General features: G+C 37.9%; 1 protein-coding gene across 6 annotated transcripts in view; it reads right to left on the reverse strand.

Moving 5' to 3' along the window:
* YAF2 (YY1 associated factor 2) overlaps positions 1-16772 on the reverse strand; it is a 75133-nt gene that overhangs the window by 23973 nt on the left and 34388 nt on the right. Inside the window, exon 3 of one of the 6 annotated variants that reach the window (XR_008300211.1) lies at positions 16378-16475. The exons of the other annotated variants lie outside the window; for them this stretch is intronic. The gene's annotated coding sequence lies outside the window, so the exon portion shown is untranslated. The remainder of the gene's footprint in view (positions 1-16377; positions 16476-16772) is intronic. 6 annotated transcript variants of the gene reach the window in all.

Genomic DNA, 16772 nt, shown 5'->3' on the forward strand with positions numbered 1-16772 from the left:
CAGGACACTGAAGCAGGCCTACAGGGAAGTGCAAATAGCAAGGAACTAAGGCTTTCTGCCAACAACAGCCAGTGTGACTACGCCATCTTGGAAGCAGATGCTGCAGCTGAGTCAAGCCTTCAGATGCGGCAGCCTCATTTGACATCTTAATTGCAACCTCATGATAAATCCTGAGCCAGAACTATTAAGCTAAGCTGCTCCAAATTCTTGACTCACAGAAACTGTGAGCAAATCTTTTGGGATGGTTTGTTAAACAGAAATATATAATAAATCTGTTTGCCAAAAATCCATGTGAAAAGAGTGGTTTCTGGTATGGGAAGGAGGAGCACAGATGAGACAAAGAGGGAGCAGAACAGGAGTACAGGTAATTAAAAAGTGAATAAAATAGGGACACCTGGGTGGCTCTGTCAGTTAAGCCTCAAAGTTCAGCTCAGGTCATGATTTTGCAGTTCTTGAGTTCAAGCTCTGCATCAGGTTCTTGTGCTGACAGCTCGGAGCCTGGACCTTGCTTCAGACTCTATGTCTTCTCTCTGTCTAACCCTGCCCTGCTTGTGCTCTGTCTCTCTCTCAAATAAACATTAAAAAGAAAAAAAAAAAGTAATATATCAATGCAAAGTGTTTTTGGCTATCATTTCTAGGTTTCTTTTTGTTTTGTATTTTGAGAGAGTGAGACAGCAGGGGAGGTCAGAGAGAGGGAGAGAAGAGAGAGAGAATCCCAAACAGGCTCTGCACTGTCAGCACAGATCCTGACGTGGGGCTCAAACTCACGAACCATGAGATCATGACCTGAGCTGAAATCCAGAGTCAGCCGCTTAACCAACTGAGCCACCCAGGTGCCTCTATTTCTAGGTTTCTAAGATGATTTTGTTTTAACTTTTTTTTAGTTTATTTATTTTGAGAGAGAGAGCACAGCAGGGGAGAGGCAGAGAGAAGGAGAGACAGAATCCCAAGCAGGCTCCGCGATGTAAGCACAGAGCCTCATGCGGGCTTGAACTCACGAACCTTGAGATCATGACCTGAGCTGAGATCAAGAGTCAGACACTTAACTGACTGAGCCACCCAGGCGCCCCAGTTTCTAAGATGATTTTAATTTTCTTCTTTGTCCTATCTCTATTTTCTACACCTTTAAAAAATGTTTTACTTTTTGAAATAAAAACAGAAACTTTCAAAGTATTCATATGTACAATTTTATTATATAATACTTTACTTGAAAATAACTGAAGGTCAATTGTTAAGATCACTATTCACTTCAAAGCTTCACCTATATGCAAGATACTGTGCTAAATCCAAGAAGGGGCTAAAAAATGAAGACAATATGGTTCCTAACATCATGGAGCCTCTGTTTTAGTGGGAGAAACAGACGTGAGGGATCCAATAATGGCCTAGAACATAGTATACTCTCAGTAAGTATTTGTTGAATAAATATGAAAGGTAGGACACACTAAAAGAGCACACCTACAACTGGGAGAGTCAGAGTGGAAAGGAAAAATGTTAGAGAAGCCTTCCTGAAGAGCTTATACTTAAATTGAACATTAAGTTGCAGAATTTCAACACATGGGACTGAAAAGAAGGGCAATTAAGACAGAGGGAACAAAGGGGCACCTGGATAGCTCAGTCGGTTGAGCGTCTGACTTCAGCTGAGGTCACGATCTCACAATTTGTGGGTTTGAGCCCCACATCAGGTTCTGTGCTGACAGCTCAGAGCCTGTTTCAGAGTCTGTGTCTCCCTCCTTTTTCGCCCCTCCCTTGCTCACACTCTGCCTGTCTCAAAAATAAAACATTAAAAAAAATTAAAAAGAGGGAGCACTATGAACAGCCACAATGTCAAGAGGATGCGTGGAATTTCCAGAACATTTTCAGAAACCCATAATTAGTAAATAAGCTAGCATTGCTAGAATACGGATATTATAATAGGGAACAAAGCTGGAAAGGCAAGTTGGAACCAGGATATGGAAAGTTGTGACTTACTTATTAAGTTGCCTGAAGTCTGGATTTCTTTTGAAGGAACAGGGAGCTATCACAAGTTCAATCCATAAGGTATTCTATTTTTGCATGTGTTTGAAATGTTATTTAATAAATAAAAAGTTTAAAAAACAGAATCCATTTTTGAATCCTCACTGCTGATAATGAAAGGTGGTCAGACTTGAAATAAGGAAACCAATATGAAATTATTACCATATTTGAGAGAGAGAGAGACAATAAGTGTCTAAAGTAGGGCTCTGGGGTTTAAACGGGCTATGTGAGAGAATGTGAAGAAAACCACTCAGGAGTCTAATTGGATCTGGGGCTCTTGAGACAGAGAGGAGGAGGCTTTGAGACATCAAGGTTTAAGGCTGGATGATTAGAGGCATGATGATGCCACAATAGCAGAAACATATTTAAAGTCTGCTATTTAGCCTCGTGTATGTATATATTTGAGTGCGTGTATATGTGCACATATGTACACATATACATATATACATATTATCTATAATCTGTTAAATGTTATACACATTATATATTATAAACATTATATATAATGTATTTGTAGCAGATATAAAGTCCTTAAAAATTTTACTTTCCTGGTTATATTTCTCAGGCTACTATTAATATCAAATGGAATTTCATGAATATTAACTGAGCATATATGCTACAGATAGGGAAGGTAAGCAAACCCACACTAAGTATCAGAGGAAAATTAACCTAGTATAAACACCTTTTGTCGATAATTCATATACAAATAATCAGTCCAAAACAAACAACAGGATCAATAATGAATATATAACAGTAGCACATTCTTTCAAAATAAAATTAGTTACATTTAACTTTGAAAGTGTTAGAACACAAATCTTGAGCAAAACTGCCTGTTTTAATTTACTTTTGTCATTTTCTTTAGATTTTTTCTACTTAAGATGCCTGTAATCACAAATTTCATTCTAATTTAAATTTTTTTTTTTTTTTTTTTTTTTTGGAGAGTGAGAGAGCACACGTGAGCACAAGCAGGGGAGAGGCAGAGAGAGACGGAGACACAGAATCTGAAGCAGGCTCTAGGCTTTGAGCTGTGAGCACAGAGCCCAATGCAGGGCTCAAACTCACAAACCATGAGATCATGACCTGAGCTGAAGTCGGACACTTAACCGGCTGAGCCATCCATGTCCCCCTAAAAATGTCCTTTTAAAGATAGCTATTCTTATAGTTTGAAATATTTTTAAATTTAAACCTAATAACACCAATCACTGCTAGCCTACTTTATGATCATATTATATATTATATTTTCTATGTATGTATATGTATATTACATATTACTATTACATTTTCACAATTATGAGTCATAATCAACAAATGACTATCCTTTATCTGCTAGTAGATGATTTAATTCAGCCTGCGTTAAGTTCTCCAAAATTTGGATCGATGACTATTGAAATTTATGACATAATACCATATTTCTTAGAAAAACCACATTCTGAATAAACATTCATGTTTGCTAAGACAGACTTAGCTCTAATCAGTTAAATTATATCACAAACCAGTAAGTAAACAACTCGGTTTGTACACAAGTGAGCTGAATTACTTTAGAATTAATAGGTCATAATGACATATTCCAAAATAACTGAAAAGGGGAAGTTAAGGTTTAACAGGAAATATAAAGAAACATGCAACAAAAAGAGGCTCACCTAAAGAAGAGAGGAAAAAACTCCAGAAGAGATTTCTGCTTCTGAACAGAATGTCCTAATTTAGGAAGGACAAATATCGTCTATTCTCATTATATCTCAGCCAAACACAAGTGAACTCCCAGCTTCTCTTAGGGAATGAGGATAGGGGGTTGGGCAAAGTAGGTGAAGGGGAGTGGGAGATACAGGTTTCCAGTAACGGGGTGAGTAAATCACAGGGATAGAAGGTACAGCATAGGGAATACAGCCTTGTATGGTGACAGAACGGTAGCTATATTTGTGGTGAGCACAGCATAAATACAGACTTGTGGATAGCATAAACATAGACTTGTGGAAGCACTATGATGTATACCTGAAACTAATGTAACACTTTGTGTTAACCAATAAAATGAAAAAAAGAAGTGTATTAGGCTCCCCAAAGGGGGTAAATAAAAAGAAACTTGACAAGACTACCTTTTTAATCTCATATAAAATATGTGCTAAATGGAAGCTATGTGCAGAAATTTTTGTTTGACAGGTCACAAATATAATTTACTAAAAAAACAGTGCTACTGAGTTAATACAGACCAACAATGACCACAAATTAGCACAGTTCTTTGAATAACTTGAAATTCCTAAAAAAAGGATTTTCTTAACATAGAATTTACTAAATTATCAGAGTTATCAAATATATTTAGCAATTCACTGGTATGTAATTCAATGCAAATGAAAAGATACCACCACTTTAATATTCAAAGTTATATGCAGTCAAACGGAAAACATAAGACTTGTGCATTTTTTGTATGTTGATTATACTTTATTAAAAAATGAAATGTAGCAAGATCTTAGTTATGAGTAACTGAGAATGAAGGGCTTATATAAAATTTATATTCCAGCTGACTAAAGCATACATTTAAAAATTCCAAATGTTTAAATTCTGTTCCTATAATTTGTTACATGCTTCACTGTCTTAGTAACTAGTATAATGTATAAAAGCTATGAAAGGTGTCTTACATGTGCCAAAGATCAATCTAAGCTCTACATCCACTATTTCATTACAAATTCCTTTTCACATGATGAGGAAACTAAAGCTCAAAATGCTCAAGAAACCTGCCATGATCATATTCCAAGTCACATTCAACCCTCGTCTGCCTGATTCTAAAGTCCATACTTTATTTTTTTTTCTCAGCCTTATTAAGATGCATTTGACAAACAAAAATTGTATACAGTTAAAGTGTACAACGTTGTTTTGATACATGAGTATACTGTAAAATGGCTACCATACCCAAGCTAATTAACATATCCATCAGCTTTTTTTGTTGTGGTGGTGAGACCACTGAAGATTTATTCTTTTAGCAGATTTTAAGTATACAATACAATATTGTTAACTATAATCACCATGTTGCACATTAGATTCTCTAGAACTTACTCATCCTGCATAACAAACTCTGTACCTTTTGACCAACATTTCCCAGTTTCTCCCACTCCTCAGGAGCCACCACTCTGTTCTGCTTCTTTTGAGTTTTTTTTTTTTTAATGTTTATTTATATTTGAGAGAGCCAGAGAAAGAGCATGAGTGGAGGAACGGTAGAGAGAGGCAGACACAGAATCCTAAATAGGCTCCAGGCTCTGAGTTGTCAGCACAGAACCTGACGGGGCTCGAACTAACTAGCCGTGAGGTCATGACCTGAGCTGAAGTCAGATGCTTAAGTGACTGAGCCACCCAGGCACTCTGAGTTCATCTTTTTTAGATTCCACACGTACATGAGATTATGCAGTATTTGTCTTTTTACAGCCATGCTTTCTACATGTCACAATGCTGTGCAGTTGTGATAAATCATGAGCCACCATTCAGAACTTCATACAACATGTCTCACCAACGGGGGGCCATTAAGATGTTTTGGCCATCTCCTCTTACATGAAAGGGCAGTTCCAGGATGCTGTGCCATTCTAACTGGTAATTCTTTTGTCTCCTATCTTGTTATCAGTTACCACTGCTTGGTATATCTGCTTTTGGCAACCTTAAATGATCACATTCACAACTCCCAATCCCAAGCTGCTTCTAATTTAATATCTACCACAACCAAAGAAGAATCAAAAGTTGCCAAGAAGATCCTCTCAAATTTATGGTCATGTTTTATTTTATTTTACTTTATTTTTTTAACGTTTATTTTTGAGAGAGAGAGAGAGAGAGACAGACAGACAGACAGACAGACAGAGCAAGCAGGGAAGGGGCAAAGAGAGAGGGAGACACAGAATCCAAAGCAGGGTCCAGGCTCTGAGCTGTCAGCACAGAGCACGATGCGGGTCTCAACTCATGAACCGTGAGATCATGATCTGAGCCAAAGTCCTGAGCCAATGTCGGATGTTTAACTGACTGAGCCACCCAGGCGCCCCAGTGGTTGTATTTTATAAAATAATTGTTTTGTATCACTGTAAAGGACAACATAGAAAACTGCATAAAACAGAATAAAGTTGTAATTTTTATTTATCTTTTTATTTTTTTTTTAAAGTTTATTTATTCTGAGAGAGAGAAAGTGCATATGAGCAAGTGGGGAAGGGGCAGAGAGAGAGAGGGAGAGAATCCCAAACAGGTTCCATGCTCAGCAAAGGGCCTGACATGGGGCTCGATCCCACAACTGGGAGATCACAATCTGAGCCAAAACCAAAGGTCAGACACTCAACCAACTCAACAACCCAGGCACCCTGAGGTTTTTGTTTTGAGGTTTGAGAAGGTTTTGTGATTTGGTTTCTGGGTCCTGCTTTTGTTATTAACTTACAATTTCATTGTAGAGTATGTGGTTGATAATGTTTCTACTTTTTTTTTTCCAGTTTTCTTTCTAGTACTTATTTTTTTTAATAAATTAAAAAAATTTTTTTCAATGTTTGTTTATTTTTGAGAGAAAAAGAGAGACAGAGCATGAGCAGGGGAGGGGCAGAGAGAGAGGCACAGAATCCAAAGCACTCTGAGCTGTCAGCACAGAGCCCAACGCAGGGCTCAAACTCATGAGCTGTGAGATCATGACCTGACCCAAAGTCAGATCCATAACCGAGTGCCCCAGGCACCCCTCTAGTACTTATTTTTTTAAATGTTCCATGGGAAATTGAAACGGTGCTTTTTCTTTTTACAATAAGAGTATATTATTTCAGATTTATTGATTATATGATTCATATTGTCTACTTATTTATCTCTGATATGACAAGGACTAAAAGACATTAGAAAATTTTTTTTAATGCTTTATTTATTTTTGAGACAGAGAGAGACAGAACATAAGCAGGGGAGGGGCAGAGAGAGAGGGAGACACGGAATCCGAAGCAGGCTCCAGGCTCCAGGCTCTGAACTGTCAGCACAGAGCCCAACGCAGGGCTCAAACTCACAAACCACGAAATTATGACCTAAGCCGAAGTCAGATGCTTATCCGACTGAGCCACCCAGGCACCCCTAAAACACATTTTAAAGTCTCCCATTACTGCTGTATTTCTCTCCCTCCTTGGATTTAATTTTCACTTTGCATATTCCAATGCTTCATTTTTAAAAAATAAAGATTTGTAGCTGTCTTTATATTAGTAACTATATCTTTGACTATTACAAAGTGCTTCTCTTTCTCACCTGGTGTTTACTACTTTTAATTAGCTTTGTCTAGCAATACCATCCACTGATTAATTTGTTTATATTTGCCTAATATCTTGTTTTCACTATATCCATTTGCTCCCAACCTTCTTAGTAATTTTGTTCCAGATGTGTTTCTAATAATATTCATTGTATAGTTGAGTTTTGTATTCTACCTAATCTGAGTCTTGCTTAATAACTGAGCTTATGTTGTGGGCATTTATTGCTTTAATAAGCACACGTGGTCTTCTTTTTGTTTTCTGGGGTTTTTTTCTTTCCATGTTTATTTTTTTGTTTTCCATTTTTTGTTATACAGTTATTTCACACATTAAACTAATGTTTACCGAGCACCTACTAGGCACCAAGTGCCGTGCTTGGTGTTATGGCAAACAAAAAAGTGTAATGGCAAACAAAAAAGTTAGCTACATAATACAATTACAAACTGTGGTTTTGTTCTTGCCTGTCCCACTTGAACACCATGAGCAACTGCAACAGGAGTGAGGGTAGGTAAGGCCTTCAAAGATGACTGCTCACACGATCCAACATGCTCTTATTTAAATAATGCAAAGGAGTCGCCCCAGTAAAAGACTGGGAGAAAGAGAGTATGTGGTAGAAAGTAAACACTGAGTGTACAAAGGCAGCAAAGAACTTGTTGCCTTATAAAAACTGAAAGTTTGTAACACTGGGAAAATACTGAAGAACTGCCTGAGATCAAGAGGTAGGCAGGCCGGATGCAGTTTATAAATAGGCCAAGTGAAAGAATCTGAATTTTATTCTACATTCAATAGGTATCTTGAAATACGTTTAAGGAGAGAAGTGATTTCCATCATATTTCCATTTTAAAACTAGAGAATGATGGGGCGCCTGGGTGGCCCAGTGGGTTGAGCGTCCGACTTCGGGTCAGGTCATAGTCTTGCAGTTCTCGAGGTTGAGCCCCACACTGGACTCTGCTGACAGCTCAAAGCCTGGAGCCTACTTCGGATTCTGCTCCTTCCTCTCCCTCTGTCCCTGCCCTGCTTGTGCTCTCTTTTTCTCTCAAAAATAAATAAACATTAAAAAAAATTTTCAAACTGTAGAGAATGAACTAAAGCATAATATATTTGGAATTAGAGAGATGGAGTGGTACACTATTAGAGTGGTCCAGACAAGTGATGATGGTGGCTTGGAGTAGTTGGCAAATGGTGGAGATAAATAGAAGTAATGACACCCAGAAATTTTAATCAAGGTAGTACTATCACTCTTTCTCTTCTCCTTTCCCCCAACTTCGGAGTTTTACAGTCTACTTTTAGTTCTATTCAACATTACTTTCACATATAGTATAATTTGGTTGTTTTCATAATAAAGACATCCCTGTTCAGTAATTATTTATTAAATATATATTGCCACCAGGCAACATTCTAGACATGAGACTACAGCAAAGAAGAAAATTCTTATCCTCACAAAGCTTACAAGTTGTGGAAAAAAAAAAATAAAACTAAGCCTTCCTTATGTATATGATTGTGTCCTACCATTATATTCAAAATCAGTAATGTTAAAACATTTTTTTGGTGTAATTCATTCATTCACTCAACATTTACGAAATAACATCTATATACCAGGTCCTATTCTACAGGTATACAGAAATACCCCTCATGGAGCATACCTACATTCTAGTAAAGGCAGACAAACATATACATTTTATTTATATACATGTGTGTGTATATACATATACATATACACATACGTGCATATACACACACATATTATTATTATATTATTGTATTACAAATATTATTAGGTAGTAGCAGAAGAAAACTTAAGCAGGGTATAGAAGAAGAGAGCTACACAGCAGTGCTATTTTTCTACAGGGAAAATCAGAAAAGCACCTCTAGTAAGGTTATACTTAAGCAGAGTCCTGAACGAAATGAAGGAGTAAACCATGGAGATACCCAGATGTGAAAAATTCCAGCAAAGACAAGACCAACTTGCAAAGGCCCTGTGGTAGAAGGCTGGCAGGTTCGAAGAACATGAAGGTGACCAAAATGTCTCAATTGCAATGAGCGAGAGAGGAAATGATAAAATAGGCATGAAGAGGTCCCAAGGACCAGGTCATATAAGGCCTTCCTTTCATACAATGAAAAGAACTTGGAATATTATTCCAAGTAGAATGGGAAACTAAGTAGAATGCAAAGGTTCTGAAAAAGAGAATAATATGACCTGACTAAAATAAAAATTGCCTGGTTGCCCTTTTCGAAGTCAAATTCCAGAACACTGTCAACACCAAATCCTGGAGAGGAGGTGGAGCAACAGGAAGTCTCCCTCACTACTGGTGGGAATGTGCAAAGGAACAGCAACTCTGGAAGACAGTTTGGCGGTTTCTTACAAAACTAAACATACTTAACCATATAATCCAGCAATTATTCTCGTTGGTATTTACCCAAAGGAGCTGAAAACTTATATCCACATAAAAACGTGTACGTGGATGTTTATAGCAGGTTTATCCATAATTGTCAAAACTTGGAAGCAACCAAGATGGTTTTTTTCAATTTTTTTTAATGTTTGTTTATTTTTGAGACAGAGAGACAGAGCATGAACAGGGGAGGGTCAGAGAGACAGAGAGACACAGAATCTGAAGCAGGCTCCAGGCTCTGAGCTGGTAGCACAGAGCCTGACACGGGGCTCAAACTCACAGACCACGAGACCATGACCTGAGCCAAAGTCGGACGCTCAACTGACTGAGCCACCGAGGCGCCCCCCAAGATGGTTTTTAAAAGGTGAATGGATACATAAAATGTTGAACATCCAGACAACACAAGATTACTCAGTCTAAAAAGAAATGGGCTATCAAGCCATCAAAAGACATGGATAAACCTTAAATGGATATTACTAAGTGAAAGAAGCCAATCTGAAAAGGTTACATACTGTATCATTCCAACTATATGACATTCTAGAAAAGACAAAAGTATAGACAGTAAAAAGATCAGTGGCTGCCAAGGGCTGGGAGGAGGGAGAGATGAAAAAGCAGAGCATCAAAGATGTTTAGGACAGCGAAATTATTCTATACGACACTATAATGGTGGATACACATCATTACCTATTTATCTGAACTCACAGAATGCACAACACCAAGAATGAACCCGAATATAAACAAAGGACTTTGGGGGATAATGAGGTATCAACAGAGGTTTATCAGTTGTAACAAATATACCACTCTAGTAAGGATGATGATAATGGGGGGGGGTGGTGCACTGTGCCAAGTGTGGGGGCCAAGAGGTGTATGCAAAATCTCTGCACCTTCTGCTCAATTTAACTGTGAATTTAAAACTGCTCTTAAAAAGTGACTATAAATAGTATGAATGACATATCCCTTTGGAAAACTGCCTAGGGGAGATTTTAAAGTAATGTTCCTCTTATGAGTTCTTAAGCCATCACATTTAGAATTTGTGGTCCACAAGACAAAGCTTTGAGACAAGAAAATCCATAATTAAATTTTGGCTCTACTACTGAATAGCTTCTGTTCTCATGTAAGTCATTTAACCTGTCTGGACTCTACTTTCTTGGTAAAATAATTACAATGATAATAGTCATTCTACAAAGGGGTTTGTGAGGTTCAAATTTAAATAGCTTTGGAAACTTAAAACAAACAAAAACTACCTGGCTGCTATTTAGAGAACAGATGGTAGGAGAGCAGACTGTACTCACAGAAACCAATTAGGAATTTACTGTGATAGGCAAGCAGGAGACAGTGGTGGCCTGTAACAGGATGGCAACAGTAGAGGGTGAAAGAGGTGGAATTCTAAATATATTTTTGGAGGTACAGCATATAGGATTTATAAGTGAATAGGAGGATGTAGAGGGTAAGAGAGAGAGTGAGGAGAGAACGTGTGTGTGTCATCAAGAAAGGGGGAATCTGGGGAGAGAACTGTAAGTTCAATTTTGCACATATTAAGTTTGAAATTCCTAGAAGACAAAATGAAGTTATCTAAATAATTGCCTAATAATTATCATGTAAAGAAATGTGATGTTCATGCCCAACTTATTGAAAACACTCACTGTTTTGCAGTCAGACCTTAAACATGCATATGGGGAATATCAATATCTTCCAAACTCCAACATTAGTTAAGATATTATACCAACAGGTGTTTACATCAAGACAAACATGGTTTCAACCCCTAGTTTACAGTTTAGTGCAAGAAACAGAAAGATAACCAAGCACTTAAAATATATGCATTGTTAGTATGGGAAAAGTCCAAAACATAAGAAATTTAGGTAGAGACAAAAACTTCTGGCTAGATGTCAGAGTTCTCAGTAAATAAGGGAGAATATTCAGGAAACCAGTACAGGCTTGACTCATAAATTAATATAATCACTAGATAAATTATTTTAACTAGTTATTTATATGCACAACTTACTAGCAAGTAACACTTTAAGAATGGTATTATACATTAAATACAACTTTGATATAAAGTAATACATATGAAACCACGTTGCCCTAAAATGAGAGGTTTCTAAAAGTGTTACCAGGGGGCACCTGGGTGGCTCAACTGGTTACGCATCTGATTCTTGGTTTCAACTCAGGTCAGGGTATCATGGTTCATGAGTTCAAGTCTCACATCAGGCTCCGCGCTGACAGTGGAGCCTGCTTGGGATTCTGTCTCTCCCTGTCTCTCTCTGTCCCTCCCCGACTCACTCTCTCTCTCTCAAAATAAATAAATAAACTTTAAAAAATAAAATCAAAAGTAAAAAGTTTTACCAGAACCTAAAGAAGTAAAAAGTAAGTAGATACTGAAATTCGACCAAAAAAAAAAAAAAAATCTCTCAGGAGAGTCCACCCAAGTTGAAACTGGTGGATGAACAGAATTGGAAGAGTAAAAAGAACATTCTATACCACAGAAATCACATAAGCAAAGACTCAGAATTAGTAATTATTAAAAGAGGGGCACCTGGGTGGCTCAGTCAGCTAAGTGTCTGACTTTGGCTTAGGTCATGATCTCATGAACTCATGATCTCATGAATTTGAGCTCCACATTGGGCTATGAACTGATAGTGTGGAACCTGCCTGGGATTCTCTCTCTCCCTATTCGTGTTCACTCGCGTGCTCTCAAAAAAATACACTAAAAAAAAAACTATGTCTGTAAAAAAAAAAATTATTAAAAGAACTTAGAGAAAGGGGTGCCTGGGTGGCTCTGTCAGCTGAATGTTGGACTTTGGCTCAGGTCATAATCTTGTGAGTTTGAGCCCTGTTTTGGGCTCTCTGCTGTCAGCACAGAGCCTGCTTCAGATCTAAGCAGTCACTCTCTGCTTCTCCCCTGCTCGCACTCTCTCTCAAAAATAAACGTTAAAAAAATTTTTTAAAGAACTTAGAAAAAGAAGTCATCCATTCAAGAAATATTTACTACACACCTATTTTATGACAGGCCCTAGGAATCAAAGGTGAAGAAGACACCCTCTTAAAAAGTCTATAGAAGGTTTGGAAAGCAGACTACCAAAAGCAGTTGCAAGTGCTAAGACTAGGTTAAATTCAGGCAGTTACAGAAATACACAGGACGATTACCTAGGCAGAGCCTATGGGAACAGGGAAGGCTTTCTGAAGGATGTGACATCTAAACTAAAACATGAAATTAACAGGAATTAACCAAACAAGGGGTGAGAGGTGAGAAGCAGTGGGGACAGAGAATGAGAGGAAAATCAAAACAGCATCCAGAGATTAGAGCGTGTGCAAAGACTAGAAACAACAGAGCACAACACTGGTAGGGGTGGTGGTGGATAAGACTGGGGTGTAACATTACTGGAGTGAATGAATGGCAAGAGCTAAGGCTGAAGAAATAAACATGAACCAAGCCATGAAATGATTTGTAAGCCATGTTAATAAGTACAGACTTTACCTAAGGATGTCTTCTTGGCTGTACTAAAAGGTTCATATCATAGAAAAAAAATAAAGTTTAGAGTAGTGAGATACCGGACTATCTAGAAGAGTGGTTGCAAGTTCAATTATCTAGAGACTGGATAGTTAATAAAAATGAGTAAGGAGGACCTGTTATAACAAAATCCCAGGAGACAACAGGGAGTGGTGAGAACTGTAAGAGCCAAAGTCCCCTCTACATGGGTCGAACTGTGGCAATGAACAATGTGGCTCACAGTTGATAGATCTTCTAATTTGAAAAAAAAAAAAAAAAAAAAAAGCTTAAATTTAAAATTTCAAGCAAAATCTTCTGAACGATTAATGGCAATTCCATTTCTTTGAAACATGCTACAGACTAACACTGAAGGCACCAAACAAAACAAGACAAGTCAAACTGGTACCACTAGTCATCAGTTTCCAGTCTCTACTGCAGAACCTCAAAAACTACTAAGCTGAGGTCTCTGACTGGACCTGAAGGCAGCAGTAAGCTCCTGGACATTTAAAGAGGAATAACAAGGGGTGCCTGAGTGGCTCAGTCGGTTGAGCGTCCGACTTCAGCTCAGGTCATGATCTCATAGTTCATGGGTTCGAGCCCCTTATCAGGCTCTGTGCTGACAGCTCAGAGCCTGGAGCCTGCTTCAGATTCTGTCTCCCCCCTCTCTCTCTGCCCCTCCCCTGCTTGCTCGCTATCACTCTCTCTCTCCGTCAAAAATAAACATTAAAAAAATAAATAAAAAATTTTAAAAAATACATAAAGAGGAATGACAAGTAACCACTGCTTGAAAAGGCACAGTGTCTGTTGGTCACTGTGGAGAAAGTACTTGGCACTTTGCTGGTCTCAGTAAATACTTAAAGATGAAGTTAAACATTTTTGAACATCAGTGTCATGGCAGTAAACAGAACTATCTAATCATAGGAAGGAAAATAAAAGAAAAAACGAATCCAGTGTTCCTTGGCTCTAATCTTAAAACACTCTTGTACCAGTGTTTAGTTTTGTTCACAGTCATCTGCTACCACATGCTGCCTAGTGTTCATTGGCTATAACTGCCTCTAACTCAGAAATCTGGCCAAACACCAGTGACCACAATAAGCAACTATCGACTCCCACCTGGGTAAAGGCAATGAACTTAAACAGGATGAATGGTCACAGTGTATGTGAGAATGAGAATATTCTCTGCTTCACTTAAACACCCTACCAGGCCCTCCAATGCTAATTCCACACCCTATCCTAAGGCTGTCGACTGGTGCTAAAACTACTACCTAAACAAATGCTGTGTTCAATGTGCTGGGCAATGCCTACTAACAACAATGGGTATGCCTAGATAGTAGAGCTGGGAAGAAAACAGAATGGGATTGAGATTCTGCTAGAAGGGAGATGAAATAACAAAGAGGTAGGCTAAGGAAGACTGGAAATTCAAAACAGGTATGAAAGTTAAATAATTAAGACAAGAAAACAGGTAGCCCAGGAAACCCCTGAATCTGAGCACTTATACAAAAAAATATTAGAGACACAGAGAGAGAGAGAGAGAGAGAGAGAGAGAGAGAGAGAGAGAGAGAGGGCGGGTGCACGAGGCACGCGAACAAAGTGGGGGAAAGGGCAGAGAAAGGGAGAGGATCCCAAGTAGGCTCCACACTATCAGCACACAGACCAACATGGGGCTCGATCTCATGAACCATTAGATCATGACCTAAGCATAGATCAGGAGTCAGATGCTTAAAAAGATGAACCACCCAGACACCCTGAGCATTTATATATTCAGAGTTCAAATAATCTCATTACAAGAGCAAAGTCTAGCAGTGTTTAATATAAAATGTAGAAGATTCTTCTGCTGGTATTGGGACACAGAGATAACCAGTATTAAAGGTTATAAATTTATTTACTCAGAATAATCTTCATAAATGTCCCTCATCTAGGAAAGGTGAAACCAACAGGATATGAAGTCAGGATGTCAAGTTTTATGTGTTGTACCTTAGATATGGCTTTATTTTGCAATATGTTCATTCTCAAATAGTATCTACTGGGGAAAGGTAGAGAAAAATTGATGGATTTGGAAATCTTTAAGCAAATAGGCATCTTAGAGAATGGACACCCAATCCCCATAAAGTAAGATGTGAGACTTCCCCATATAAAAAAGTCATCATGTAAGAAATCCTTCTGGCTCAGAGGAATGACTTTAAACCAGAAAGGAGAGGTCTGTTACCCTAATGGGGTGGGAGAGATGACAATGACAATAATGTATAATCCTACCTACAGTAGCCCATGCAGAAGGTCTAAGTCTGATATTCCAATAAAAAGCAGGAACCAATATTCTGATGAAACGTTTACAGGAAGGAAACTTTACACTTTATATAAAGAAATTAAGTAGACCCAGGTATCACAGAACAGTACAGAACTACAGAAATTGTCAAATGTAGGAATGGATAGTAGGATTTCAGGTTACCAATGATCAACAGTAAAGCTGAACACCCACAAACAGGTGAAGTAATAAAAGAAGAAAAGAAACTTAAAGCATCTTTAATGAAAAGTAACAGAAGGAGAATTATATAAAACCAAATGTTTTTTCAGATGCTCTAAGTCTGTGCTATATAATATAGAAGCCACATGTGAGTACTATGCACTTGTTAAAATTGCACTGGGGGGGCGCATGGGTGGCTCAGTCAGTTGAGCATCAGACTTTGGCTCAGGTCATGATCTTGCGGTTCGTGAGTTCGAGCCCCACATCAGGCTCTGTGCTGACAGCTCAGAGTCTGGAGCCTGCTTCAGATTGTATGTCTCCCTCTCTCTCTTTGTCCCTCCCCCCACTCACATTCTGTGTCTCTTTCCTTCAAAAATAAATAAACGTTAAAAAAAAATTGCACTGGTCCAAATTGTGATGTGGTATGAAAATAAAATATAAACCACAGTTCAAAGACTCCTATGAACAAATTGTAGAATATCTCAATAATAATTTGAAAGGGTAATTTTTAGATGTGTTAGGTTAAATAAGATACAGCATTAAAAGTAATTTCACCTGTTATACTTTTTCAGTTTAGCCATGAGAAATTTTTATTACATATATGGCTCCCTTTTGTGGCTTGCATTATATTTCTATCGGAAAGTGCTATTAAAATTTAGTCATGCTTAATGTGAAGCCTTAAATTAATGTAACTTTTAACATTTTCACTGAACTTAATATTGTTTGTTCCTCTAGTATTAAATTCCTCTTGGGTACATTCTAAATAAGATGATTTTAACATAAAGAACAATGACAGCTTACCAGACTGTCCAGAAAAGAGACTGAATCAAATTTCTGGGCAGAGGCTTGAGCCAGCAGGATTGTTCCACCAAATGGTAACCAGGCTCTTCACGTTATCTCTGGCAAGAGGGTTAAATAGAAAGAAAGCAGCCCTATGTACACATAGAACAAGATTTGACCCATAGTTTAACTAACTCCATCCACCACAACATGCTTTGTTTTTAGGAATATTCTCAATTACAATCCAAGTGTTAAATTTACAAAGTAAAATAAACACTTTTCATTATGATTTATTCAAATTTACCCATTCTCAGCAATTTTTAAGATATTCACCTTTGCGGGGCACCTGGGTGGCTCAGTTGGTTAAGCATCTGACTACTGGTTTCACCTTCTGTGATGATCTCATGGTTTTATGA

The sequence above is a fragment of the Acinonyx jubatus genome, chromosome B4 (genome assembly GCF_027475565.1).
Source record: "Acinonyx jubatus isolate Ajub_Pintada_27869175 chromosome B4, VMU_Ajub_asm_v1.0, whole genome shotgun sequence".
Taxonomy (NCBI): Eukaryota; Metazoa; Chordata; class Mammalia; order Carnivora; family Felidae; genus Acinonyx; species Acinonyx jubatus.